This window comes from Andrena cerasifolii, chromosome 1 (genome assembly GCF_050908995.1).
Source record: "Andrena cerasifolii isolate SP2316 chromosome 1, iyAndCera1_principal, whole genome shotgun sequence".
Taxonomy (NCBI): Eukaryota; Metazoa; Arthropoda; class Insecta; order Hymenoptera; family Andrenidae; genus Andrena; species Andrena cerasifolii.
In genome coordinates, this window is record NC_135118.1 from 17,921,508 (window position 1) to 17,949,486 (window position 27,979).

A 27,979-nucleotide genomic window follows, 5' to 3' on the forward strand; every position below is an offset into this window, starting at 1 on the left:
TGTGACGTCAACGTGCAGTAAACACAGAAAGTTGTGGTTAGGGAAAGTAAGGAGTGAATTTTTCTCACAAAAATAATGGCGAATAAAAATTATTATCAGTACTGTGCTGTTCCCTGTTGTGGGAACACTTCGATACGTACGCCGAAGAAGTTATTTATTCATGTTCCGCTGGAAACAAATATTCGCAATAAGTGGCTAACTCTTGCGCGAATAAATTATCAAGTGTCTTCTAAATCGAATTTATGTTTTTGTGAAGACCATTTCAATGTAAGTAACTAACTTATTATTAACTATCATTTATTATTATTTCATTTCATTGAGGTTATACTAGATTGTGCTGTCACCTTTAACGAAGTTCTTTTCCATTGCCAATAATAATATATATAAGTGTCATTCGTCGCTATATATAAATCTCTGTTTACTGCACAATCGCGTCACGCGCCGCGATTGGCGTTTCAGATCACATGACTCAGAACTTAAAAACGTCAAACAAAACGCGGCACAGGGAAGTTATTACACCTTTCAATGTTATATAAAATTAAGTTCACGCTATAAATACATATACGTTCAGTTCCTGTATAAATATTATTTTATGCAATACTTTATTAATAAACGTGAATACTAAAATGTAAGCAACTCCCGTCACATTCACGTACTGCGTAATTGCCAAGTCACAAAATGTTCTTCAACTAAAGATGTAGACTTGGACTGATTTGTGAATGAAAGTGTCAGAGTTAATTAGAGCGCCAGACTCGGTTCTACATGACATCTCACAACTTTGTATAGGTAAAGAAGTCACGAGACTCGGCTACATTTTTTACATTTTACATTTTGAAATGTTTTTGCTGGGATTGTTATTGTATCTCTCCCATAAACAAAGGAACTTTTGCCCTATCCGCGATCGGCAATTTCATATGCACCAAGGAGAATATATTTCTGTAATAGTTCCTCCCGAAATTCAACTTCAGTTACAGTTACATTAAAGTAATTGTGAGAGGAATCGGTAAATTTGTAGGAAAAATTTGTCCTGACAAATTTGTCCCAACAATAAGCCCTGAAATTTGAGCAGTTGGAGTTGCTACGCAGCAGGGAACACAGGTGCGCAATATCAGTTCAGGGGTAGCATATTAATGACCGGTATTAAAACGTTACCTTCGTGGTTCGGCCAAAAAGCGATGCAACATTTTTCAACGAGCACGGAGGGAGGGCTTAATCCGCGTCGTAAAACGGGCACGTCTGACTTATCGCGGATCCCGTTCACTGAGGTCTCTCTGTCCATCATCCTCGTGAGCTACGATCATCCGACCCACGAACCCCGGCTATCTTTGGCAGGATCTTGCGATAATTCAATTTGCAGACGACGCGGCTAAGCCTGGCCGGTACAGAAATCGGGTTTATGCCTGTGTTTGCGTCCCAGCATCAGATATACAGGGTGTGAAACGAAGACAGTTACGGCTTCATAACTTCCAAGCTGTAGGTGATAGGAACTTGATCGTTATCGCGTTCCATTCGATCACGAGGGCCCCTTACTGTTTGCTAAAAAGTAACGGCGATTCGAGTGAGATTTAACGACTTCAGAGAAACGAATTATGTACCCCTTGAAGAAGATGAGTGGACAGAATAAAAGGAGTGATCCTAGACTTCGCATAAAGTGGAGTAAATTTTCTTTCGGTTAATTTTCGAGACAGTGCGCTTTGAGATAATATATAAAAAAATATTCATAATAATTAAATGACAGCTGAATAGGTCGCAACTTTCAACGGGCGAGTTATTTTGGAGAATTGCTTGGAAGAAGTTGCTCGATTTCATGGAAACTCTTACCACACATGTGTATGTTAATTTTGCCTGGTAACCTTCGTTCCACCACCTCGTTAATTAGTTTAACTAATCGCAATGTGAGGTATAAGGACGCCTTTCGCATCGCGTGCAACACAGTAGCAATATCCCTTTCTCGTATTCGAGGTATTCGCTTGTAGTACTGTTACCTTAACACCCCGTAGATGCAGGGCACGCATACAAAGAGGCAAACAGAAACCTGCCCGCTGCGAGACTAGTGGGGCGCGTTGTTACGCGATAATGGAATGCACGGCCGGGTGTATATCGGTCCTGAATCGGGCAATCGAAAATCAGGAATTGCTGAATCCCAACCCTCCGGCCACGACACTGTTACCCAGAATCACTGGAACGCATTGCCAGTGGACAGTCTTGGGTGGGGAGGGGCGCGACTCGGAATTGGATTCTCGGACTTTTCATTGGACTCCTATACCGAGCCATACCATTTTTACTACCAGAGATCCAAGATCTCCCATAGTCAGAGCACACAGACCGAGGAGCATTACATTTATACACTCCTTAAAGAGTTTCGCTTGAACTAGAGAAGTTCCTCCCCAGCATTCGTTTAAAAACCCCATTAGGATCAAACTTGCCCCCGATACCAAGTGTTGCAAAGTTCCTACCACCGGCATTTAACTTTGACGATCTGTATACCCCAGTACCCCCAGAGTGATTTGCTTGTAGCAGAGGGTAGCACCCCCCCTCCCCCGAAATTTCTGATTAAACATAGTGGCTTTAACAAAAGAGAGTAGAACAGGGGATGGAGATGTTTGTGGAAAGCGGGAAGGGGGACGAAGGAAGGGTTGCAGCGGAGGCCCGTGTTTAACTGCATGCTCGTTAAAAAGCACGTTTGACCGGACACACCGCGGAACGGTAAACGATCCCCCGTGTTCGCTTAATCACCGCCGCGATATCGGTATTAAATTTCCAGGCGGAACGGGGTGCGCCGGGGCATTAGTTGCAATTAAATCGGTAACTCGTGCCGACCGCAGCGGCGGTGCAATCCGTAGTTTGCAACTTCGCGGCAAGTCGTTGGGGGTTCGTGCTGCCGGCTGCATCGTAGTTTCTGGCTTCTCGCCGGGACCTGCAACCAGAGACCGGCCGTCGGTGTCTGCGCGCGCGGGCGATGCGCATGCATCACATGCACGGGGACCGGGAAATCCATCCGATGACCACCGGGAAATCGAGCCGGGTTCGGCAAGTTTCCAGGCAACGAACTTGTTCCGAACTTACCGGATTGTTTCGTTTGCCCTAAGGCACCCCCGGCCGTATTATGAGCGCCGTGATTCCGCATTTAACGCGCTGGCCGTTCCTCGGGCCACGTTATCGCCGATTCGTGTGGTAACGCGGGCGTTGATGGAGGATCGGAGGGGTGTTGCGGAAAGTTCCAGCTCGGGGAGAAGGATCATCGGGTGAGTGGTTCTCGGACTTGTAATTCCTTCGGGATCGATGGTTGTATGAGAGTCGTGGAATATTAGGTGATGAATATTATTATTATTAAGCGTGTTTATTTCACAAACGAAATAAGCGAGAGATAAGAGAAGAAGAACAAGACTATCGCAAAGGCGAAGTTCAATCTAAACACTGTTTTCCAACCGAACCTAAATAAGGGCGCGGAGTTCTTATTTTATTGGAATTTAAGTGTAAGTTTCAGTTTTCATAGAGGGGTGTTCATTTACCCCCTCGATATAAAATTGAAAGGAAAGGAGGTGGAATCTTTACTCTTCTTTACTATGAAAGAAAATCAAAGAAAGATTAGATAATCATTCAGTTTTTTAAGTAACTATAATTATAACAGGGACTGGTATTTATTTTTAGTAGGTATATGTGTATATATATATATATATATATATATATATATATATATATAGTTGTTAAGTATTTTGAATGTACATTTTATTCAGATAGGAGATAAGAAACACAAATGTAATAATGAAAGTTAAAGCAGCTTTAATGCCTCCGTTGTTTATTCAGGAGTATTATTCATTTTTCCTTTTGTATGGCGATTTGATAAACAATTATCTAAAAGTACAAGAAAGTATAGTTCTCTACGGATACAGCAGGCGTAGGTTAAGTCTTTGATGGTTCAGTACTTTGGGATGTTTTATTGTAAGAAGCTGTTTGGCATAGTGGCTTTTCTTGGGATTCATGTCCCTGTCTGTGTGAGAATTCGAAGGTAGCCTTTGTACGTACAAGTAGTGATACGGAAGAACAGATTAAATCGATTAAATCGATCGGCAGGTCGGGGAGAAGATACTGGACATTGATAGATTTAAGGCAGGAGCTTGTCGAATCTCGACAGGACATTGATAAATCTAAGTGAAGACTTGGGTGGATCTGGACAAGACGTTGATTGATTCGAAGGAAGACTTCGGCAGCTCCGATTCTTTCAATGAATCTCATCCACGCGGAAGGTTGCGTCTGTAATTTTCTACTCTCGTTTGGCTGATAAAAGTTTGAAGATAAGTTAACAAGCTATGTCGCAACACTCGTCACCGCGATATCACGAAATACTACCAACCGTACCGAATCCTGTACACTTTCATCTCCGCCTTCCTTTATTTCGTCCTCCGGGTCGGCAACGAGGGGAAGAGTCCTCACGAATTAGCGAGATTCATTTTCAATATGCCGCGCTCGCGAGCACTCGCACAGAAACTGGCTTGGCACAGTTTGCTCTGTTACACTGATGATCGTCGAGGCTCGCTAATTAGCTTTCTGCGAGGCTGGATTCTTCGTTGCTCGAGAGTCGAGCGGGTTTCTTGAACCTTGGTAACTTCGGGGCGAGATAATTTGATTCTAGAGAGGAGCAGTTTTTGCGAGGACACCGGGGCAACCGCGGGACCGAATTCTTGGCCATCCGATCGCAGAGAAATTAATACGATTCTCCACGTCTGAACGGAGAACCTTGGAGTTGGATTATCTTTTACTGCAAGCCTTTAATTTTTTTTATTCTAACTGACTTACTCCTGCCATTTTCCTTTTCCTTCCGGTTATTCTTCGGTATCTTGCGCGAAGGCAAATTGTTTTTTCTTTCTTCTGGAATAAAAATGTACCTAATGCGATTCTTCCTACGTTTCCTTATCTCTAAGTACGCCTGTTTAATCTTCTCTTTACGTAATTTTCTGCATTTTCTTTTCTTCTCTGTAGCAAAGGGCTATCGTCGATAAATTTATTATTATTAATATAAAGAGTATCAGAAAGAGAACGCCTGAATATCTTCCTTGGATTTGAAGGTACAAATTGATGTGATGGCTTTCATTTCTAAACAGGGATCCGAAACGAAAACGAAAGGAACGAAATATTTTTTCCGGAACAGACACAGAAACGAAACGAAATTCTTAAGCTTATTGCAGGAGTAAAAACGATATTCAGGGTGTCACACCTAAGACTGGACAGCGCGATATCTCCTAAAGTATTGGAGATAAAAAATTAAAAAAATATGTAATTGAATGGTTCGAGAGGGCTAATTTCTTAGCCGAGACGATTTTTTTTATTATTATTTTAAAAGACACGATGTTCAAGTTCGGTTTTTCAAATGGAACTATTTTTTTTTAACACCTGAGTTGAGAGTGCGTTCCAAGACAAATTGAATAATTAGGGCCACCCTGATGTAAGTCGCAAAGAAATTCGTTTGCCTCCCAAGCGCGAATTCACCTTATTACAGTCAGAAATCAGACATAACGATCACAAGATACGATTCGGGGTAAAGTTACAAAGCGACAGGACTAATTAATAGCCCGGCGCAACACCATCGTCGCCGGAGCACTCCGTAAACTAATTAGTTTGCGAATCGACGGGGGCGTGGCACGCGCGCGCAGCGACGATTAGCGAAATTAATGCAAATCTCGAAGGCAAACGTGTCATTTACATGGTTGATTACAGCCGCCGCGCCGGCCCACTTGCCGCCCGGTCGTCACCGGCGCGGCCCAGCCGCGAGCCATTGTGCTTTTTCCAAAATACTCAGCAACGGCGCGGAGCGTGGACGAGGCGATTATTCAGCTGGTCGCGGCACTGAAAACGCTTTGGCCGCGGGTCCACAGAGCGCCGTCGCTTTGGTAAAATTTCGCGGTCCACCGCAAACAAACGTAATCATGGCCGCAGCCGTGTAAAGGGGAAGACAAAGAGACCCTGCCACGGGTTGACGAAGGGGTTGGCGGGGCTCGGGCGGGAGCCGTGAAAGGGGGATCGGAGGGCGCGAGAGGGGCAAGCCCAAGAGCGGAAGAGACTCGCAAAGGCGGCGGGGGAGAGGCAGTTACGGGGAGAGATGAAATTTTACATGAAAGGAGATCAAAATTCAAAAGAACCGGCGGGACGCTTGTTACCCACAAAGAATAATGAAAATGAAGAATAGGAGAAATGGGGGCAGTTGAAAGAGAGCGAGAACGATAGAGCTGGCCGAAACGGAAGAAATAATTAAAAAAAGATCGTCGAAAAGAATAATAATTACAAAAGCAGATCGGCTGAAATCGTGGAAAGGAGGGGAGATAATTTGAGGAGAAACTACTTAATTTTCGAGCACGCGGAGACTGCGAGGGAAAGCTACTTGCTACGGCGACTGATGTAACGAGGAAAAGTGCTCGAAGAATATAATTGTTGTCGCTCCGTTAATTACCTTTCGCAGCTGCGCTGGTACCCCCTGCCATTAACGACTTATCCTAACGAGTGACGGTTTTAAACTGCCCCCCCTTTCGGGGTCGTTACCCGTCTTTATTGATTTTTAATTGACGCCCAGAGTGCAGCCTCGAAAGGCGCGACGGCTCTCGTCGAAACGCCGATTGCTCTCTAAACGGAACGAATTCTTCTCGGGACGTTATCCGCTCCTCCGCGGCCGGTGGCAATTCAGTTATCTGGCAATTCAATGCCGTGTAATTAAATTATATAAGCGCGACGACGAGCGCCTACGGGCGTCGCTTACGAGACTAGTACTCGAGAGCTTCGAGCGATGTGTGCGCGCGTCGAGAACGTTTCAGCCTGGCCCCTGCAGTTTCTTCGCTCGCGGAACACCCGTTAACAAGTGACAAAAATTTTGCACGTCATTTGGAAAATGGAAGCGAGACAGAGGAACGTTACGAAAACAAACGAGGGAAACGTCGACCGTTCCCTCGGAAAATTTGAAATATTTCACTCTGTAGATGGGAAAGGATTCTGTTTATACATGAAAAATGCGAGGGACGCCGAAAAAGAATTTTTACAAACGAAAATAATGCGAAGCTTGCAAACGATTGGAAAGCGAATGATGTTTTGGTGCAAGGGAACTTTTTAGAGGGTCATACTTGTTGGATGTGAAATTCCAGAGATTCGATGAAATATCTGCTGGTTGATGGATTCTGTGAAAATCGTCGTTGATTTTTTCGCTTAAAGCGTTCGAACGGTCCTTTCCCTTTCTGGCGCGGAGTGCATTTCTATCATGTTCGGTTAATCCGTGTGATATCGGGTATTCCGAAAAGCTAATCCGTAGGTCAAAGCAAATTTCGCGCCGCTCGCGGGATTCAATTATTCCGCTTGATTTGTGTTTCAAATGAGGGCGGAGTGGTTGCTCGTCCAACTTTCGTTAGTTCTCGCGGGAAAAATCGCGACACGTCACTCTGAGTCTCGTAATAATCGCGAGGAAGTCTCGACCGTGGTTTCTTCATGGTGTTTATGGTATTTTCGCGAGCTTAAAGATATAGACTATCCTTCGTATTGTTAAGTTTAGTAGTAGGTACTTAAAAAAAAAATTTGTCCTACGCCTAATTGTTCTCGAGATATTCCAGAAAATATGTTTCCCACCCCCAACTTTAGGGACTGTTTTCACTACTTCAACATGGACGATTTCCGATAACAAAAAGTACGTGTCAAATATTTTTTACTATTCTGCAGAGTCTCGTCAAAATCGGCGTGTGCGGGTTCGATATGTTCCCTTGTAAGTGTCGTCGCGTAAAGAATATTAATTTTATATACAATATCTGCAATTACAACAATTTTAACAAATTCAGCACAACGCATGAACAACGCATGGAAATTAATATATCGAATGTGTTGACGCTGGTTGGATGCTTTTCATGCGTTGTGCTGACAAGAGAAAGAATACAAAAAATAAAGATAATTAAAAATTAAAATAATTTAATTTTTTACTATATAATGTTGGTTTTGTTTAATGAATGTTTATTGATACAAAAATTATCTTTTATATTACTTCGTGGAATGGATAAGAGAATGTCAGGATGTTTATATCGACGGCGAGACAAACCGATAGAGTCCGAATGCTTGATCAATCTCTCCTCGAGAATTCATTCTACTGGATCCTATCAAAGTATAAAGACGTTGGCTTCCGAGTGTCTTAAATCAATTAAGAATTAAAACTACTGATGTGTTTTTAGTTTCCACGGCTTAATTTCCAATATATACAAATTTATTGGGATAGTATTTTAAGCCTTCAGATGTGTTCCCACAACTGCAATTAATAAATATATATATATGTAGAGTTTTTTTTATAACAGTAAGCGCAAAACACCATGCGAGTGACTTACACCACTACGAATCTCGGCCCTCCAATTATCCTCTAAAAACTAAAATAAGAACGGTTAGAACTTCGACCAGTTGACGTTCCACATTCAAATTGGATTCTAACAACTCCTTTACAATTAACTTCTTTTACTCGACGACCGCAATAGGCTGGACCACTGCAAACTATGCGTTCACAATATTCATAACAATATTTCCTACACGATCTGGTAAATTCCGTCTTTCAAACAATGCGCGGATTTGCACAACAATGACGACGAGACTGGACCACGAAAACTGCATTACACGTGCAATCATGACAGAAAAAAGCCAGACGAAAGTTGCCGCGCCAAAGAACCTTCCCGTTCTTTATTCAACCAGGGACGGTTACGTCCATTAACACGGAGGCGAGAAATTTCATTTTAGGAAAAATACGAGCAGTTACCAAAGTCGGGTCAAGAGACCGAAAGGGCGGCGCAGGAGGATGGAGGAACAATGAAAGAGTAACAGAGGGGAGGAGGACGTGGCAGCGGGGACAAGGTACGGAGGCTTGGCAGGGACGTTTTTTGATTAATTTTACGGGGACAGGAGGGCCGGGATCCCACGGTAGCATCCACTCGGAGACTTCCGACGTGGGATCTAATAAATATTTTCGGAGGAAATTTAGAGCTGCTCCGGGCTCAGAGGAGGGGCGGTGGAGGAGACCTGGCGAGGCAGAGAGTGGTAGTAGATCGATCGAAGCGTAGCAGGTGCACTCGATAATCGGCCACGTCACACCTTCACGGATTCGACGGGCACTGGTTCGTGCCTTAAGTGCTCCCAGTCAGTTGCCCAGGTGCAATTTTGTTCGACGCTCAGCCCTACCCCGTTTGCTTTGGGTCGCCTCCGCGCAGGGAGGCACCCTAGCCCGGCCAGCTTCCACTTTGCAGGTCGCTTGTACGTGTCCCGACTAAAACTTGGATTAGTTTGCTCTCAGCTTCCGATGTCATTTGCCCTGGCTACTCACGGTCGAGCCTCTGCGGCCTTTCGTTGTTTCGTTTTGTCCGGGCGGACGTACGTACCGCTGCTTGACGTCTCCACCGACAAATTACCGTCGACGGAGAGCACGCGGCTGGGTGAACCGCGTTCGGCTGCGAAATTAGGTACAGGTAAGTGGAAAGTTCTGGCGCGAGTCTGGAGGTTATTCTTATCACAGTACGATTACTCCTATTGCTTCATATTTCCCAACGGTGTATTTGGAAGGCAAGAAGCTGGGACTTACAGGCTCATATCCTTCATCCCTCGAACACGGAGGGAGCATAAAATATGAATCTACCGTCAAGTTGAAGTAAGCACCTACTGCAACATTGAGTATCCTTTTAAAGCAGCCAAAGGGTAGAAGAAATTCTGCTCTTGCGAGCGGGACGAGCTCCATTAAGATTCATAAAGGAACCTATCGATTCTGGGCACCAGAAGAAATTCTAATCCTGCGTCTTGTGTTTCCCCTTCGTACAGAAGTTTCGTGAAGTTCAAGAGATTTCGTAGCTGACTTGGATTGGACGTCGACCAATCCCTCGAAAGAGGGCAACACTGATACCGAAGCACTTCTAGGTCTACACGGTGCCTGGATCCGACCGCTCAAGCGTTAATGCATTCCTCATGATTTCCATAATAGCAGAATGCATCAGGCAAATGACACTCGGTATGAACTTCCATCAAGGACAGAGCATGACCCATATACGCAAAACTGGCACGCTAATGCGCTCTAGACAGCCCGGCCTGCCAGGGATGCTGGCCGCGTCCTGGCTGGCTTTCAAATTTTCTTACGATTCCGCGATCTCGCCGTACTTCTATCGGCTTGCTTACGAGGCAATTTAAGTCGCCCCCCGTGGGATACGCGACATTTTCGGCGGATTTGCAAGCTTGTTACCAAAGTTAGCCGCGGGTATAACGCGGCCCGGCTAAACTCGGATTGTCAGTGTTCCAGTTCCGTGGGCATCGCGACTCCTTTTAAAATTACACGCCCGCGGCGGCAGTAACTTTGGATTCTTGTCGGGTGCCAGGAATAGTTGTTTCGCGGGCCGCCTTGTCGTCCAAGTTGCTTTCCAGGAGTTCGCGTCTAATTTGTCGAAACTACTGGATCAGTAGGTTTTTGGTAAAGGGATCGCGGTATTGTCGTAAATCCCCTTCTTTGCGGCGAAGATACTTTTACGAAGGGACAATGGGCTAGATCCAGCGAGGAAGTATATCTGATTTATTGGAGACTTCTTCCTGGAACGGAAGTCTCTAGTGTTCAAGGAAATTGGAGGTAACCCATTGACAATTCAACTTGCTTTACTCGTAGCGAAGGTATTTGATTAAAATCAGCCTCCTCCGATGATGCAACTCATCAGTGCGCTTATCTTGGTGATTATTAACATCAGAAACTACTGAGGAGAGATCGGGGCGAGGAAGCTTATTCGGAATAAGGCGCGATCGATGTCGTATGAAATTTCCTGGGAAGAGATATCGGGAATCGGTTAAGGAGCACAATGCCAAATTATAAAGTTTCCGAAGACCTTGTTGGCGCCACTGTTTGCGCAGGTTTCAAAGCACGGCAGAACTTTCCAGTAGCTTATTAGATCCCGAAGGGACGCGTTTGCGACTCGTTAATTAAATGATAGACGCCCGCGTACGGTTTATTAAAGCAAGATTCTATCTTATCTCGCGCCATCCTTCAGGGGGTTGTTAACGGGCGTTTGTTAAAGATGCGACACTGCGGGGCTTTGCTGGAATCTGGGCAGGAAACTCGAAGACTAATTTATCTTGCCACGGTTACGATATATTTCTATAATTAATAGCTGACTGGCGGGCACCAATCTAATCCCCAGAAAAACAAGGTTTTAGAAATACAGAGGTAGAATCGCGAAAATTCCCGAAATCAGCGATTCTCGACCTTATTCTGCGATCTTTAAACATTTGTAGCTCGGAGCAACGTTAACCGATTTTGATGAAATTTTAGGCACGTATACAACTTACTGCAATCTACAAACGGTTTTTTTTTAATTTTCATTACAAGCTCACAAAAAAGGTTCAAAATCGACCTTTACTATTCTTTTCGCTATTCCAACCAAATACATTTTTTTTCAAAACGCCGAAACGCGTCAGTTAGCAGACTAATCCTTCTAGCTTCTCAAAAAAACTCAAGTTGTTTGGACCAATTCTAAAAAAAGTTATGCGACTTTAAAAAGTGTCCGAATATTAATGCGAGCCACTGTAGTTTATATTAATCTAAGTCCGAATGAACTTCCCTGCAGCTATAACCCGTAAGAAAATCAAAATAAGAAAATGAGACAACCATGCCCGGTCTCCCCTACATGGGAGATTCGTATTTTAGGTATTTTACTGCTCCCCCTAGCATTTATGAAACACCTGCTCAGAGCTAGCTCGCAACATTCTAAACAAAATTTCCAAGATTTCGTATTTTATAGCACAAATACAGCGCTGGAAATATTTATTGCATTACTCGAATGTAGGTACGCGTTGTCACTTGTACCTCTAAAATATTATTGCAAAAATATGCAGCTCAGCATCTCGGCCACAGTAATCAGCTGAACTCGAATCATTTCATCCGTCGAATTCCTACGAAAATTCCGCGTGCTACGTAAATTTGAGAGCGATGGAATAAATATTTCCAGTGCCTACTATAGAACGTGCGCAATCGGAGCGATGATGACGTATCAACCACCAATTGGAACACCAATCCTCATTCAAATGAAGCGGCCAAATCCCACGCGATGCTTCCAACTACCGCAGCAGCAAGCGGATCGAATGGAGAAGATTCACGTTTGCACACCAGGAATTAAGCAAAGTGCAGGCGAAGTTCGTATTTCCCGTGGGTTTCGGTCTGAATTTCCCGGTGACTTTTCCTGAACGGCCAGCGGCCACGCCATAAATCCGCCCCGCCCGTGCGCGCTTGCGGACCGCTCGCGGCACGTGTCAGCGGCAGACGGAAGGTCGCCAAAGTGCGCGGGAAAAAAAAAGGGAAAACACGCTGGCGCGGTGCAGGCAAAGCGCGACAAAGGGATCGCGCGACGACAGAGGAAAATAGTGGAGCAGGGTAGTTCGCCGATGGAAGGGAAAAAGAGACGAAGGAGTTCTCCGCGGGCATGGTGTTCCGGGTCGAGGGCGTTTTAATTGCACGCCGGCAGAGAAAACAGAGTCGCGGTGGGTCGGTGCCCGCGATCGAGCTGGCAGCTTTACGCGGTTTTATTCGAGGCCGCCGACGTTCCGATTTCGCGGCCGATGTTCGATAATGAAACAGCCCGCGCTTCGACGGGGTCGATCAACGCAGAAACACGTTCCCGGCGGGTAAATATTCCCCCGAGAGACTTTCGACTATTCCGTGAAAGATGAAATCCTTTATGCCGTTCACGGTGTTCCAGAAATAAAGAATACTCTACATATTCCTCGGAGAATGCGCTACGAGTGGGAATAAATTTCTTGTGGGAATGCAACTGAAGTGGACGATGCTCAAATTTGTACAAGACCTTTCCCATTCCACCCTCACATTTCGAAAGAATTCATCGGCGAGGTTGCCACTAAAAAATCTTCAATTTCCCTGAAAAATCCGATGCTAGTCTTCGTCGAAGCGTAGGAGGAGGTACAAATATTTCTGCGCTAAAAACTGCCTGGTACTCCGCGATACGAAGTTCTGTGACTCCGCCTTTGCGAGCGAAGGTATACACATTTTTTGTCAGGTTCATGGAAACCTTTGCGTTAGCTTCGAAGTTAGCGAAGTACTTCTGGCCTTTAGCCTCTTCTACGAAATTGCCACCGTCGTCATATGTTTGCTCGCAGCTTGGACGTCTGCCCTTCGTGATATCGCGACAAAAAATGATCGCGAGAGAGGGATGAATACGGGGGAGGGGGAGGGGAAAGCGAGGCCTTTGCAGGTCGCGCGAACCTCTCGTAAATATTTTCGAGGCAGCCAGGGCAGAGCTAACGCGATTATAATTCGGTAAACCGCTATAGGGGCTTCGCTCCATCGATTTCCCATTGGTCCTGGAGTTTGCCCAAGCGTTCTCACCGTTCGCGTTTTACGCAATGCGCGAACACTTGTGTCCTGGCTGCCCTTCTCCTTTATCCTCCCTCGGGCGAAGCAGAAAGAATGATCGCTAACACTGGGCCTCCTTTTTCATTCGATTCTACTAGAGTTCTTCGTTCCCTGTCGACTACCCCTCCCCCCCCTCCCTCAATTTCCGAAGGACAAACGCTCATCGTCGCAGGTACGTACGATTTACGAATGAAACACGCTATTTCTGATCCGCGAGCGTCTGTGTTCCCGAGTGATTAACCGTATCTGTAGCACGCTCGAAGCGCCCGGGCACGAGTCGAGGCTAATTCCATTTTTGGCGGGGGTGAATTTAGCTCGATTCTGCCCTTAATTGAGTGAATTAAGCCGGGTCTGGTGCTCCGTCGATGCAGTAAATTAAGCTCCAGTTTCCCCGCCGTATTTTTTCCAAAGGCTTTCTCCGCGACTACTATTTCGGCTCGGCTGGCCGAAGTGGGCAACACTCAATTAGCAGGGAATTGTATTCGAGGGCTTTTGAACTTTATTAAATCGCCAAATGACATTCAAAGCTTACCTTCGCAACAGACAATTAAGGATAGAGAAACCTAAACAAAACCTATCTGAACAGGAGGACGCGAAGTGCCCGAGTGCCGAAGTTCTATCCCGAACTACCCTCTTAAATTCTAAATAAAAATCCGAGACTACACCCAACCTCCCCTTTTGCAAGTGCCTATCTCAGTTACACTCTGAATCGACTGGAAAGATATCTACCTTGCATCGACCAGCGATCTCGCCCCAATACCACCATCCCCAGTTTCACCGCGGCCGAACGTAAATCCCCGAAACGGTGGTTGTTTATAACAACGCGTGGCGACGCGGAAAGAGGCAATAGCGCGGGGGTATACAATTACCGCCGGATAATGTCGCAGACGGTGGCCGCGGCGCTCGCGATACCGTACGCCAGCCGCGCGTTAATTCCATTCGTAGGAGCGCCACGCGGGCGATCTAATTAATATTAATCACGGCAATAATAGGAACAACAGGGGCGATAATAAGCCCCAGACAAAAGGGCCTGTCGTTTCTGTTTTCGTTTGGCCAGAGACTCGGAAGTCCCGAGCTCCCCTAGGTGGACCCTTCCCGCACTCGTCTTCGCACTGGTCCCACCCTCGGCGGCTTAATTAGCAGGCTTTAATTATGATTTGCGTTATTACCGACTAGCAACACGCGCATTGTCTATGCCGGACGGGCCACGCGCACCGCTAATAGGACAGGCGTTAATTGACGGTCTTTACGTGCCCCGTTAATAGCAGTGCGCTCGGCATTGACGAAGAACTAATGACGAAGCCCTGCTCCTGCCAACGACAATGTTCGATCGTTGGTCCTGATCAGCGGTCTGCCACTGCGTACAGGGGGATTGCTGGTGGTCGTCGCTCGATCGAATTCATTACACGCGCCGCTTCGTGTCTTAATTATGAAACAATCGCGCTCCGATCGACTGGGCACTTCAATGGGACACAGCGATCTCGGCCGAGGTTGATTGACGGGACTTGTCGATTCGGGGAATATTATATTTCGCTGGCTCGTAATTGTTAGCGATGTCGCGGGAAAGGGGATGATAGTGGTGTGGAATCTCTGAGGATTCTTTCAAGGAGAGTATTTTAGGTGTCCGCCTCCGATCATTTTGATTTTTGGATTTGTTATAGAGGACCGAAAAAATAAGAAATACGTGTTTTTTTTTATTTTTCCCCGTTTTCATATTTGGGGGCTGAAAACTGCGTACAAAGTTAGGGTTGAAGACACCTCGCACTCGAAATGGCAATTTTGTTCACGCTAGAAGTAATATCTAGTATACAAAAGGAAATTATATGCGTAATAGATATGTTTTGTTTAGAATTTTATTTCTAGATAACTTGAGAACTACATTTCCCTGTAGGAGGACACCTTACTATAAGTAAACTTTAATAATAATTATATTTATAATTATATTTGTTAATTTGTAGGAAATACAAATTCTGATTTATCCGTATTTTCGGTTCGGCTGTGAAGTATAAGAAAATAAATTTGCATGAAAATAGATGAAGATTTACAAGAATTATTAACAAAAAATAACAATTTTTTATGTATTATTTAAACAAATGGAGTTTTTGAAAATCTAGTGAGTCAGTCATATTTCGCATTCAAAGACACAAAATTCGACCATTGACACTATTCCCCTATTTCTAATAGTTCTCGAGATATTCCACAAAAATGATTTTTCAACCCTAACTTTGAACGCAGTTTTCACCCCCCAAATATGAAAACGGGGAAAAATAAAAAAAAACACGTCTTTCTTATTTAAAGGTCCTCTATAACATATCCAAAAATCAAAATAATCGGAGGCGGACACCTAAAATACTCTCTTTGTTAGACAAGACGAGTCGGGCAAGGGAGAGGATCATGGAAGTGGAATTTCGAGGGAGCTGTCCTGTTTGAAATTCGTGGCTGCCACAGTATGATAGGGTTAGGCAAATGTTTTTTTTTTTATAGATTTTGGATATTCTGTTACGGGTTGATTTTATTAAAGGGTTGGCTGGTTTTGTATATGTCAGGGCAATTGTAACATTAACCTTTTTGTAAAAAGCCTAGTTTTCTTACAGTAGGTAGAAACGTTTGTTCTATGAAAAGGCTGATTTTAGAATTATCCTGTGATATGTACACTGATTATGGTTTCTTGATTGGAAACGAAGCTATTTCTTGTTACAGGACAGAGGAGTTTGCATAGATTTAATTATAATTTATAATACCAGTTTCCGCGACTCGGGAAGAGACACTAAGATTTATATACGATCATCAGAATTGCTATCCCGACCCTGGAGTATGGTCGGTATAGTCTTCTACGACCAACAGGGTCATCAGTTTAAGTTTGAACTACCCGAGGGGTCGTTAATTTAGTTTTTTACGACCCTCGAGTCGGCCATTATGGGCGTGCTTATAAGAAGCACGCGCGGAAAGGATTAAATGAAGTGTACTCTAATTGAAGCCACTATTATCGCGCGTAATGTAATCCCGCCATGAAGATATTAAAAGAAACGACACGTCCTAGATAGAGTTTACTTCAAATCAATCTTCCTATTATCAAATGTTACATTGTACTTCGTTATTTCCCTGTGGTATTCAAATAGTGAAACACACTCTCACAAACTCACCCCCTCCCGCCAATGCGGGGTGGCTTTGCGACAACTTCAAAGTTTATTTCTCACTTAACTATAAAAGTACATAGGTAATCATTGCATGACGTCCCACTAAATTTTTGGACGGGCTGTAATCAGATCATTCCCCAAAAAAGACACTCCATAACATCAACCCTATCCCCAAGAAACAATCTCAACCCCTCCCAACGACTACCCCATCCAGAAGACGTACCCTAGAGGTCCCCATCTCGTGATGTCCAATTCTACAAAATCCACCCCTCTTCACCTTTAGGAGGCAAAGTCAAAAACATCCATGTGCCTTACAAAGAAGGCCTTTCTCCCCAAAATTCCTATAATCGAGATCACGTATTTTTCCGCAAAACCCCTTAAAACGAAATTATGCCCTTTTCCCAAAACTACTGGGTAAAATTTACCACAGACGCGCTAGTTGCGAAAATATGAAGACTATTTGAGTTTTTGTTACAATTTTTTAAAGAACTTTAATAAAGATTTTAAGATATTTCATAAATTCTGTTTGATTCTTAAAACACTGTACTTTAGCATAAAAACTACAAATTTAAAAAAAAAATATTCTCAAACCGTGGTTTTTTACGTTTCAATTTTGGGTATTTTCGACCCGGTAGCGATAACCTGTGTTACAATATGGGGTGCGCCTCCCGCCGGGTTAAAAACTGATCTTCTTTAAGGTTATACTAAAAGAGTGAGTATTTAAAAAATAATAATTAAATTGCGATTCAATTAAAACTGATTCGTCGATGTCATCGCCAGGGTTGTTTTTTCATTACCATATTTTTCTTTACCGTCACCCCAAAGTTGCCCCTCTTGGAAAAAGTCTACAGACGCCCTTGGTCTTAAAGTAGTGTCTGTATTGATTCGGGATTATAAAATCTGATAATGTCGTGTTTAAAAAACATCGAAAAGTGTCCCTCCGCTTTCTGTACGAATTTTTTATTTGAAAGTGTGACCCCATTCGTCACAAAGTCACCCCGTTTACGGTACAGCTAAATATACTCTATCGGCTACCTCAATTTTCTACCCAATTCTCCGCATGATCGATACACTTTTGTTACCCTTGGATACATAACCCAAATTTAACCTAAACGATGGGATCGGAATAGAAAGTCCGGTGGCAAAAAAATTCTCTCAGTGAACCCGCGGCACATACTTTTCGGAGACACTCGTCACAGATCGAACCGCGATGGAAAAGTCTATGAAGGTTAAGTGGAGTCCCACTTTGAATAGGCGTCGCGGGGATTTCTGGAGGTCGCCTATGAACTTCGATCGACTTATGCCGCCGTTCCAGCAAAGGAAACCTGCCGGGCCCCCGTTTGAACAGAGCCACGCACAAGTACCGAGCAAAGATTGTATTACCGCGCGCAGGAATGTCGAGGGCGACTTTTCCGACGCAGAGACTCTTAATCTTCGGGAGAGTCCCACGTGGAAGTCCTACGTCCCGTGCGAGCAAGATTACGGAACGTACGACATCGCGTGTGGGGAATTACGCGACAGATTCGATGAAGAAACAAGTGAGTTTCAAGTGTATCCGGTTAGAGTTTAGAGTCTGATGGGATGAGTGACGATAATAATTGGTAAAATTCAGTAAAAATTGGGAATTTATTCATTATGGAGATAAAAAATTGTGGAAGAGAAACGTTGCTTTCGGGGAGTGTTAATATATCTAATGATATTGATCAAATTGGAATGTTTCATATTTTCGAGAAGCAATTGGAGTGGTACCTCGGAATAATGAAAATTATAGCGATGCAGAAAACCCTGCGCATTAAATTCACGATATCGTGAAACTTTTATTCGTCAGTAAAATATACGATTCCATTACACCCACTTCGTTATACATCGCATTTTCATTAACAGAAGCGTAAACTTTTTACGGTTACTCCGCCTTTCTCTCGACCTCTAAATTATAACATTTCCATACAGGTGGATATTCACCTCGACACCCTTTTAGCTACTTTTCACGACGCGCAGCCGTCACCGGGGCTGCATTTTAATTCCCGCTCTCCATTCGCAGAAGCATACTAAATAATATAATACTCGAGTTTTAAAATGATTTAAATACGTATTCCTCATTAAAGTGTAATTACGTAAATACCGCCGTACGTTTCATAGTTCATTTTTTATTGACCACATCCTTTGTTGAAATAACGCTACCGAGGATTATTATAACGCAGTAGAGTGCTGATTACTCAAACGAGTATATGAAAAAAAGTACTTTACAACATAATTACTCGGTCAGCTCAGTAACATTTCCTCTACCTCGTATTTAATCATCCGTAACTATATGCCCGCATAATAGAGAATGAAATTAGCGCTGAAATGATTGATGTACAGATAATGCAGAAGCTGCTATGTTTGTAACAGAAATTCTAGTAATGACGAATGCAGGGATACTGACAGTGTAAGCCTTGATTTGAAACGCATTGGTACATCTTCAGTGAATTTCCAGAATTAGTAGCCATAGGAAGATTGACACCCTCTCACTTCTCACTTTATCATATATATTTTTTTTTTATTTTCTCGCAGCTTAGGTTTAAAAACAGTTAATTAAGCTTTACACAAATTATTCCCAACCTGTGGGTGGCGAAGTGGTTTCTGGGGTGCCGCCTCTAGGAACCGATTTGAACATAGGCTACGTAGGCTGCAGCCTAGGGCGGCAAGTTTTGGGGAGCGACAAATTTAAGGCGAAAGAAATTGGAAAAGTTTTAAACACTGAGGCTTGTTTGAATTAATTTTGAAATTGTCTCGACTCTTTTGAGTTAAAATATTTGATAGGTAATATTCCGCAAAAAGGGCGGCAGACGCTTGTTAGCCTAGGGCGCCAAATCTCAAAATCCACCCCTGGTCGCCACAGTCACCTTTAGCTGACGATTTTTAGCACTTATTTATTTTAATACGGCTACATTGCCATGCTCTATTAATGACGTAACACTGATTTTTCATAAATAAAACGAAGGAAATATAATAAAAGTTTAATATTTTTTTAAATTTTCACCGCAGGCCGACCTTTACCGACTCTCTAAAAACAAAATACTGTAAATTTGTGCGATATATCTGCAATATTCCGCACCCAATTTGGGATGCAGGTGCAGTGGCAGTCGATTATTTGTCGACAACGATGGGGGGATGAACAGCGAGTAAAAAGAGGAAAGAAATAGAGTCGGATTCTTGAATTGTTTCAAACATCGGGATATTAGATTGCGACTGGCCAGTTTACGCGTCGATAGCTCATCGCTGCTCTGTGCTGCCGGTTCATTTTCTGCATCGCTGTAATCGTTTTCGTTTCCACGAAGATAATTTATTTCGGCGATTGTTATTTATTTATATTTTTGTTTGCCCTACCTTACAGGTAGGAGGGAGGGGGAGATCCCAGGTTATTTGAATATTATAAAAGACGATCGCGACTCAAACAAAGTTGGAAAACACTGCTTCACACCGTTTCCGTGTACGTTACTTTTATTCTGGCGTAATAAAGACGTTTCGTCATTATTATATGATACTATGAAAGAGCGGAAGCAGATCCAACTGATGGTGTACCAACGGGTTCCTATTTAGCAAAGCGCCTTTAATTTCCGCGAGAAAGGGCCGCGATATTTATTTCGGTACGGGCGGCGAGTCATCAATCGTCATTCGTTGACGTAACATCGATCACGCTTGACGTGATTTTTGGGAGTCGGCGTGCTGGTCGATCGCACGCGATCTCCAGGGAGGATTCAACACCGCCCTGAGCTCCGGCATTTCGCTGGAATGCGTGGCCACGATGATGCGTGCACCGATCCATAAATGCTGTTTCCATCAATAGCTGCCAGACCGAACGGTTCGTTTCGGTTTTTCGCCGATATCAATATTTTTTCCACCGCCTGGCTCTTTTTTCCTCCACCGTATAGCCTCCGCCGTGAACCTATCGGCAGGGAGGACCAGAAAGAACGTTGCGTTTGGGGCAAGCTGTACAGATTTCAGGGTATTATCCTTGGGGGCAGGAAGAAATTGTTCGTCTTCGTTCTCAGTGCTCTATTAATTTTATCTTTCAATTTTAAGAATTGGGAAGAACGAGAGGGAGGAGCGCTGGTCTAGAAGTACAACGCGGACACCGCGATATTCGCTGGTTTCGCTTGTCCAACCCCCCCGCGGCATTGTTACATGATGTAGTTAGCTTTGTTTCGAACAAAGCAAACCGTCGCGACGGAAAGCTCCGCGCAATAGCCTGGCCACGCCAAGTATTTGACTGAAAGCACCTTTGTACTTGCAGCTCATTTTGATATCGCATCTTTTTTTTTTATTTTGTAATTATTATTATCTTCTATTTTTTGTGATTTATTTAGTCTCATGTAGGTACTTGGCGTAATTTGTTTACTTTTTTAAAGTTTTTTATGGGGATCTCACTTCTTTTTACAAATAAGATAATTTGCATAGGGAATGACTTCAGATATTTTTTAATATTAGGGTAGACCGGGGGCGGTAGTAACACTTTGACTTTGGAATACGCTTGCGCAAAAACTATTACAGTTACTTTGGCACTTGTACAGTATTTTCTACAAGGACTCTTCAATTCTTTGTATTGTTTTTGTACATAATTAAGCAAAGTATAAACTATGAGTAGAGCCAACACTTTTGTTTCAATTTAACTTTTCCCTTAAGTGTCCGTAATCCCCCTACTCCCCCTTACTATTAATTGCATGGTCCTGACGGGTCACGCACTCAATTCATTTACAAAGTCCAACTGCACCACCCCCACCTATTCACGCATTCAATTTCGCCAATACCCCTCCGGATATTCCCTCCACTTCAATCAGAATCGTTGTTCATTTCACTCGTTCTTTGCCATTTTTTACGCGCAGTTGGACCTTTGCGCCCGTTCGCGCACGAGCTTTCCAGTTCACCGGAATCCAACGCAGCTTGCTCTGAATTGTTTATATTGCGTGGTAAATGGGGCCCGCGCCCCGCCACCCATCGCACCCTTGACCGAGAGGAAAAGGGGGTCGCCGCGTGCCGTCCGACCCGCGCGTGTCTGCACACAGTTTTCATTCCCGTTTTCAGAGAGCTTTGGGGAGATCACGGGGCCGTACAACGCTCACGAGCACCGCGGCGAGGATTATCAGAGGTGGGAGGACGATTTTGAGGGGGATGAAACGGATGGTAGGCGGCCACAGAGGAAAACCAGGTTACCGTGGTGGTCGGACCAGTGCGAAAGTTTGTCCTCCTTGAGCGAGGCCGAAGAGGACCCACCCGGTGCCACGGACCCCTACTTGTCTCACAAATTGTAAGCATCGATCCCAAGCCAACTGGACCGTATTGAGCTTCGCGTCTCCGCAACATTCGCGTCGCCTTTGCTTTCGACCCTCACCAATCAGATTTCAAGGAACTGTGTCGCGTCTCGTTATACAGCTTTCATTCCAACTTCCTTCGAGGCGTTCTTTTCAACTCTGGAATTGGATTCGCTTTCAGCTGTAGCTTTGTGATGTAGCTCGCAGTTACATCGCCTTTAAACGGAAGCGTGCGAGGAGCTTCTGGCGACCCCCTCGGTGCATGACTGTATGGTGTTTTTCGAAAGGGTGCGCTGGATGAGAAGCAGATTTCCTGAACCCAGCTTTGGGCAAGAAAAACGTTCATCCCAGTCACTGATGTATTTCTCCGTTACCATACACAGTAGGATTGCTATCGCTAGCTTGTACCGTTAGTTGTACGAGGAGGAGCGTAATCTTTTTGAAAAGTTTGCGTTAAGCAACAGCAACGATTCGTTATATGAAAGATGTTTAAGGGGTTATACCTAGTCAGACGGCCGAAAAGAGGCGAATATTTGTGATTTTTTTTAAAGAAGTGGAAGCGTATAATTTTACAAAACTTTTTGCGTTTAAAAGAGCAACATTTAAAGAACATTTGGTAATTTTTTCGTAGAAAAATATTTAGGTTTATAATAAAATAGCAAGCGACATCCAAGAAGCATTTTTAAAAATTTGGTTTTGCGGTGAGCATTGCCATTCGGAACCAGATTATCTAAAATCAAAAAACAAAAGAGATTTCGTTAGTATATTAATGTATCCTCAGGTTGACGGAGAGAATTTTCCGAAGTATTAAATTAAAACAAAATGGCGGCTATTTAAATTGAAATCCTGATTTTTTCGCGTAATTTTTGCAGGAAAAAATTGTTTGAAAACGTTAAGTGATTATTTCTTTGTAAAACCATCAGCGAAAAATCCTCGGTGACTGTAGAATGTCCCCTTAATTCCTCGCGGTTTCCTGAGTGAAAGTTAAAATTGTCCATACGAGAGATAATTCGTAAAGGGTGGCGAACACAGCTGCGCTCATTTGTTGGCTAATATTCCATGTATCCACGCATCGCTGGATAATTATTTTAGCTATCGCATGGTGCCCGCCCTGGCGCGCGTTTGAAACACGAGAGCTTCGAACGAAGCGGAGAGGGAACATATTAAAAACAAACCAGAAAACATGCCGGCAGTTTTCCATTTCAGGCTAATGAAACAAACACTTGGCTCAAAGTTGACCGGGCGCGGTAGGAGAGGGGAACTCGGATTACGCGATTCCGTTCGCTGAAATTTCATCTAAAATTCGAAGCCAGCCAGGTGATCGCCGTGTACATGTGAAGCTAACGTACCAGCGGCACCCCCGATCCCCTCCGCTGGCCCAGGCGAGGCCGTGATAGTTACTTTCCCAGCAATTTCCGTCCAATCACCAGCTACCAAAGGGGCCAGCAAAGCGGCAGAAAAGGCAAACCCGCAGCGTCTCCGCGCGGTCACCCGGCGTAATTGAGAGAAGCCGTCGCAGTTACATTTCCCGCAATTTCCGTCTAGTCGTCGCCTACCAAAAAGTCCAACAAACTGCCCAAGATGGAACCCCATAATCTTTTCCAGCGGCCACCGCGGCCAGTGTAAATGAACGGAAGTCGTGGCGTGTTGCTCACCTTGGTGGGTCTCGTTTAACGGTGGCCACCTCCTCAGGGGTCTCTTCGTATATCCGCAAGGGAAGCTCGTTTCCACGAGGAGCTAAATAACGGCGAATTAAAAGCCTGGAGTCTTGTTAAATAAGCGGGATTCCCACTTAATCCGTTCAACTGGCCATGGTTCATTTTCTCATATTAATGTTCACGTAACTTCGCTTTCTGTGGAATCGTTTAGCATGGTGGAACGCTTGCGTGCCTCCGTGGTTGAATTTCGAAATTGGTTCTGCGGGGTAGACTCCTAGGTTTAATTTATTTTTTGGTGACTCTGGATTTAAGGGAGGAGATAGGGCGGCCCTGCTTTATACGTCTCGACTTTTTTTTCTCGTATTTCTTTGCTATCATCCCCTGGAATGGTTCCATTTCGTAAGAAAATATTAGCTGAAAAGGTTTATTGCACTCGGACAAGAGGAAGGGGTGTCGATCAGGCCTTACAGTTTAGAATTCGTCAATCATTTGGATTAAAGAATTTCTCAAAAATTATAAGCCATACCGAAATTTTGTTGCAATAATATTAAAAGAGCATTCAGTTTTCTACGATTACTGTATTTATAATTGTTTCGTGCTTCCAACCATTTTTTAGATAATACCGTTTGAATATAGAGAGCTTTGCACTACGCGCGTAGTGCGGACCTCTCTATATTCAAACGCTATTAACGAAAAAATGATGTATACAGTAATTGTAGAAAATTGAACGCTTGAACGCTCTTTTAATGTTATTTGAACAAACTTTCGATAGGGCTTACCACTTTTTAGAAATTCTTTAAATCCTGGCCCACCTAATTCTAAACTTTAAGGCCTGGTCGGCACCCTTTCATGTTGGTCGAGTGCAATAAACTTTTTCAGGGATTATTTTCTCTGGAAATGGAACCATTCTACGGGGTGAGAGCAAAAAAATCGGATACTGAAAAATAAGGACTGCCCTAGGAGTACATACACCCAGATATGTCAGAAAGGTCGGTTTTTTTAACGCATTTTCAGTGTTTGATATGCCAAGAATGTGTCCCAAAAATTTGGGACCGTAGTTCGCAGAAATATCGGAGATATAAACACGAGAAGTGAAATACGCTCACGTGTTGCCATACGTTGATGAGAACTTCAAATGCAATTTTCTCGAAACCAGGTTTTCAAACACGGTACCCACGATTACTCACAAGCTGTTTAACCGATTTACTTCCAATTTTTCAGGGTTATGTAATACACTATCACGTAGTTCCTTTTTTAATACATAAAAAGGCAAGATTTCATGTTCCACAATTGAACGTTACATATAGAGTGCTGCCATTTCTTTAAAAATTTAGTTTTTTTTTAAATCGCCCCCGCCAGAAACCACATTTGTTAATATATCTTTGCCACTCTTTATATTCAATTATAAATAATTATTTTAAAATATAATTTTTCACAGTGAGTGAAATCTTTTGCAGGTATTTGTTGAATAATGAAATCCTTTTGTATATTACCCACTATATGAGTGATTTAAAAACAATTTATAAGTTTGATACGAAATTTAAACACGTATTACGTACCTTTTTACCGCCTTTGCAAAACGTTTCACGTTTTTATTGATTTGTATTGATGTTTACTTTCTCTTTCTACCAATTTTGCCACTCTGGGCAGTTGCTCTGCTTGCGACCCCCACCCCCTAGGTCGGGCCCTGAGCACATTACAGAAAATTGTAATTTCCTTCTTTCGTTTGTTTCATTTTCTAGGAGTATACCGTACAGTAGAACAACGAGGTCAAGATACTTCAAGCCTGCTAGCGAGGATGCCGAATACACCGTAAAAGCGTTACCCAGGAGACCTAGGTCACCCGTTAGGTTCGTAATCCTTGATAGAATTTCATCGGTCGAGGATGACCTTTTTTCTTACATCAAATACTCCCCCTGAAGCTTTCCCCTCGGAAACACGCGATATTCATCTTCCAAGCTCCTACCTCCAGATCCTCATTCCTCCCGTCTTCCTTTCACACTGCTATAATCATAAACTAAACATTCGCAGGAACTAATTAATGAACCTGATCCGGGGAAGCGCGGCCTCGCTAGTTGCTCTGTGTCCTTTCCTCGGCGTTCCTCCCACCCTCCAAATTAATGAGACTTTATTTCGCGAATATTCTCGGAAGGCCAGCTCGGGGAAATAAATTATTCAAATTTCTCGCAAGCGTTCGCTCCTCTAGTTTTTCCTTTTCACCTCGCTTCTCGCGGTAAAAAGCAAGGCTCGTAAATTTTTTAAGCGGCGCACAAACGTAGGGAGGCGGGATTCATTCTCAAAAGAGCTGACCCGACACTCTCACCCTCGCCCCCTTCCCTTACGTTTCCATTTTCACGAGCCGGCTGGTTGTTTTTAATTGCTTCTCGAAATGGACAGAGATATTTTGCCGGGCAAGTTCGATCTGAAAGCCGCTTACGAAGAATGGATGAAGCAGCGGCAGGCCGCGGAGACAAGGAAGTATTTAAGGGAGTCCAAGGACCGTATTTTGCAGTCGATGAAGCAGCTACCCACGGACCAAATGGACGGCGACGGACTAATCAGCACTGTGATTCTTCAAACGATCCTCGAGCAGCTCACCTGGACAATGATCGGCACGAAAACCGGTGGGAATGTTCACATGTTCGTTAATATCGCGATGGCCTGGGCGCTGCACGAGCTCGACATTTTTATCAGCAGTATGCTGACCACTGAGGAATCTAGACTGTGCAATTATCTGGAATTGGGTAATGAAAACGGTATGTCACCACTGCCAGTGTTAAAGCTACCCTCCCATTAAAATATTCCACGAAATCGATTTTCTTTTTACTTTTTGGCTGCACATGCTCTAAAGAATGCCCAATTAAAATTTCGCGTCAAAATGCATAACGATGTAAAGTATACAGGTATAAAGTGACACGTTTTTACCTGCGGAAGTTAAACTTTAAACGCGTTTCTCTCAAAACACGTTCTCTTAAAACTGCGGAAGTCCTAAAACAAAAAATAAACGAACGATTTCAAAAATTCTTACGGGATTTCGTTTATTACTAAATTTCCCGTGGAATCGTCTAGGATGGTAACTGTGCGACCAATCATTTTCTTTTATAAATATTTTCGAGCGTAAAATTACTCGCTTTTTCGATGATTGCGGTTCAAACGTCTGCCAAATATGAGATGAGCAATATTTCGATTCTACGAAAAGTCTTATAAACTTTAAGAATTTTTGTGGTTTGCTGATTTCACATAATTTTATGAGGCGTTACAAATTCCACAGATGAGGAACTTTTTTTTGTATCAACCGAACAGTCACAGCCACCAACAGTCAGCAGTATTAGATAAAATTTCCAACAAAAAAAATTTTTATTGTCTTTAAAGATGGACAAATACAGCCGGAAAGTGTTTTGACCCTGCGACGCTTAGTTTTTTTTTTAAATAAAATCCTAAAAATGACCTATTTCTGGAGTGATTTTATGGGAGATAACCCTTAAAGTGCGAACCCTCGGTGAAATTTTACATGAGACTTTTCTACTATGACACAAAAATCTCAGCAACAATTAAATGGAAATAATGGAAATATGTAGTCGCGAGGGATGAGATTATTGAAAATATATCGTGAAACTTGTTTCACGAGAGTCTAGTTTCATGAAACCGATGACAAAATAATTAAAAAATAATAAAATAATTATCTCGTGTGAGACGCGATATTTTTGTCTCGTCGTGGATTTGCACCCTTGAAATTAATATCGAACCGTGTTCACCGTGCTTGGATGCTTATTTGTCTTCTTAGTACAAACAGTTTCTATACAAGCAGGTTTGTTACTTCCTACTCTAATTACATTTTCACATTGTTATTTATGTCTTCATTAGACAAATGGACTGAAGAACATGTTCGTTTAGGGGCAGGTTCGTTGAAATACGAGGAAAATCGTACCCTCCTGGGAATATTAGTTCGTCTTTTAAATAAACCGCGAACTGTTTATCTGGAAAAGGCTGTAAATTTCTGTTACGGGGTGCATTAAGGTCTGAGCTCTCCTGAGTTCCCATTTTGTCAGGATGTACAGTAACCGTGTAATCTTTGAATAATTTCCTCGTATAATGGAGAATACTCTTCCTTTTAAGTAATAAACCGGTAAGAAATTCCTTGTACGTGTACTCGCCGATCGATGTAGCTTCAGAAAAGAAATTAAGTTGGGTAGAAAATCCTCGAAATTACATTAATTGAGGACCTTGCAGTAAAAGGGGTGCAACTCCATTGATGATATTTTTGGAATTATCACGTGTAATATAAGTAAAAAAAAAAATCTACATCGTTTGGTGCGCGTTCAATGATAGTCCGATAACAAAAGAGCGACTTATTGCAAAATTTGAACCTGCATCAATTACCCTGATGCAAGTTGGGGGTAGCTGCAAATTTGAAAAATTCGCCAAAAATATAAACAGCAACTTATCAATTCAATAACTACTACTTATTCTGTGAAAAAATATATATCTTTCAATTAGTGCACT

The 27,979-nt window shown here is 43.3% G+C and overlaps 1 protein-coding gene across 3 annotated transcripts in view; it reads right to left on the minus strand.

Annotated features, from left to right (window-relative positions):
* Positions 1-27,979, minus strand: part of LOC143368497 (dipeptidase 1) — a 195,625-nt gene that overhangs the window by 66,700 nt on the left and 100,946 nt on the right. The window lies entirely within an intron of this gene.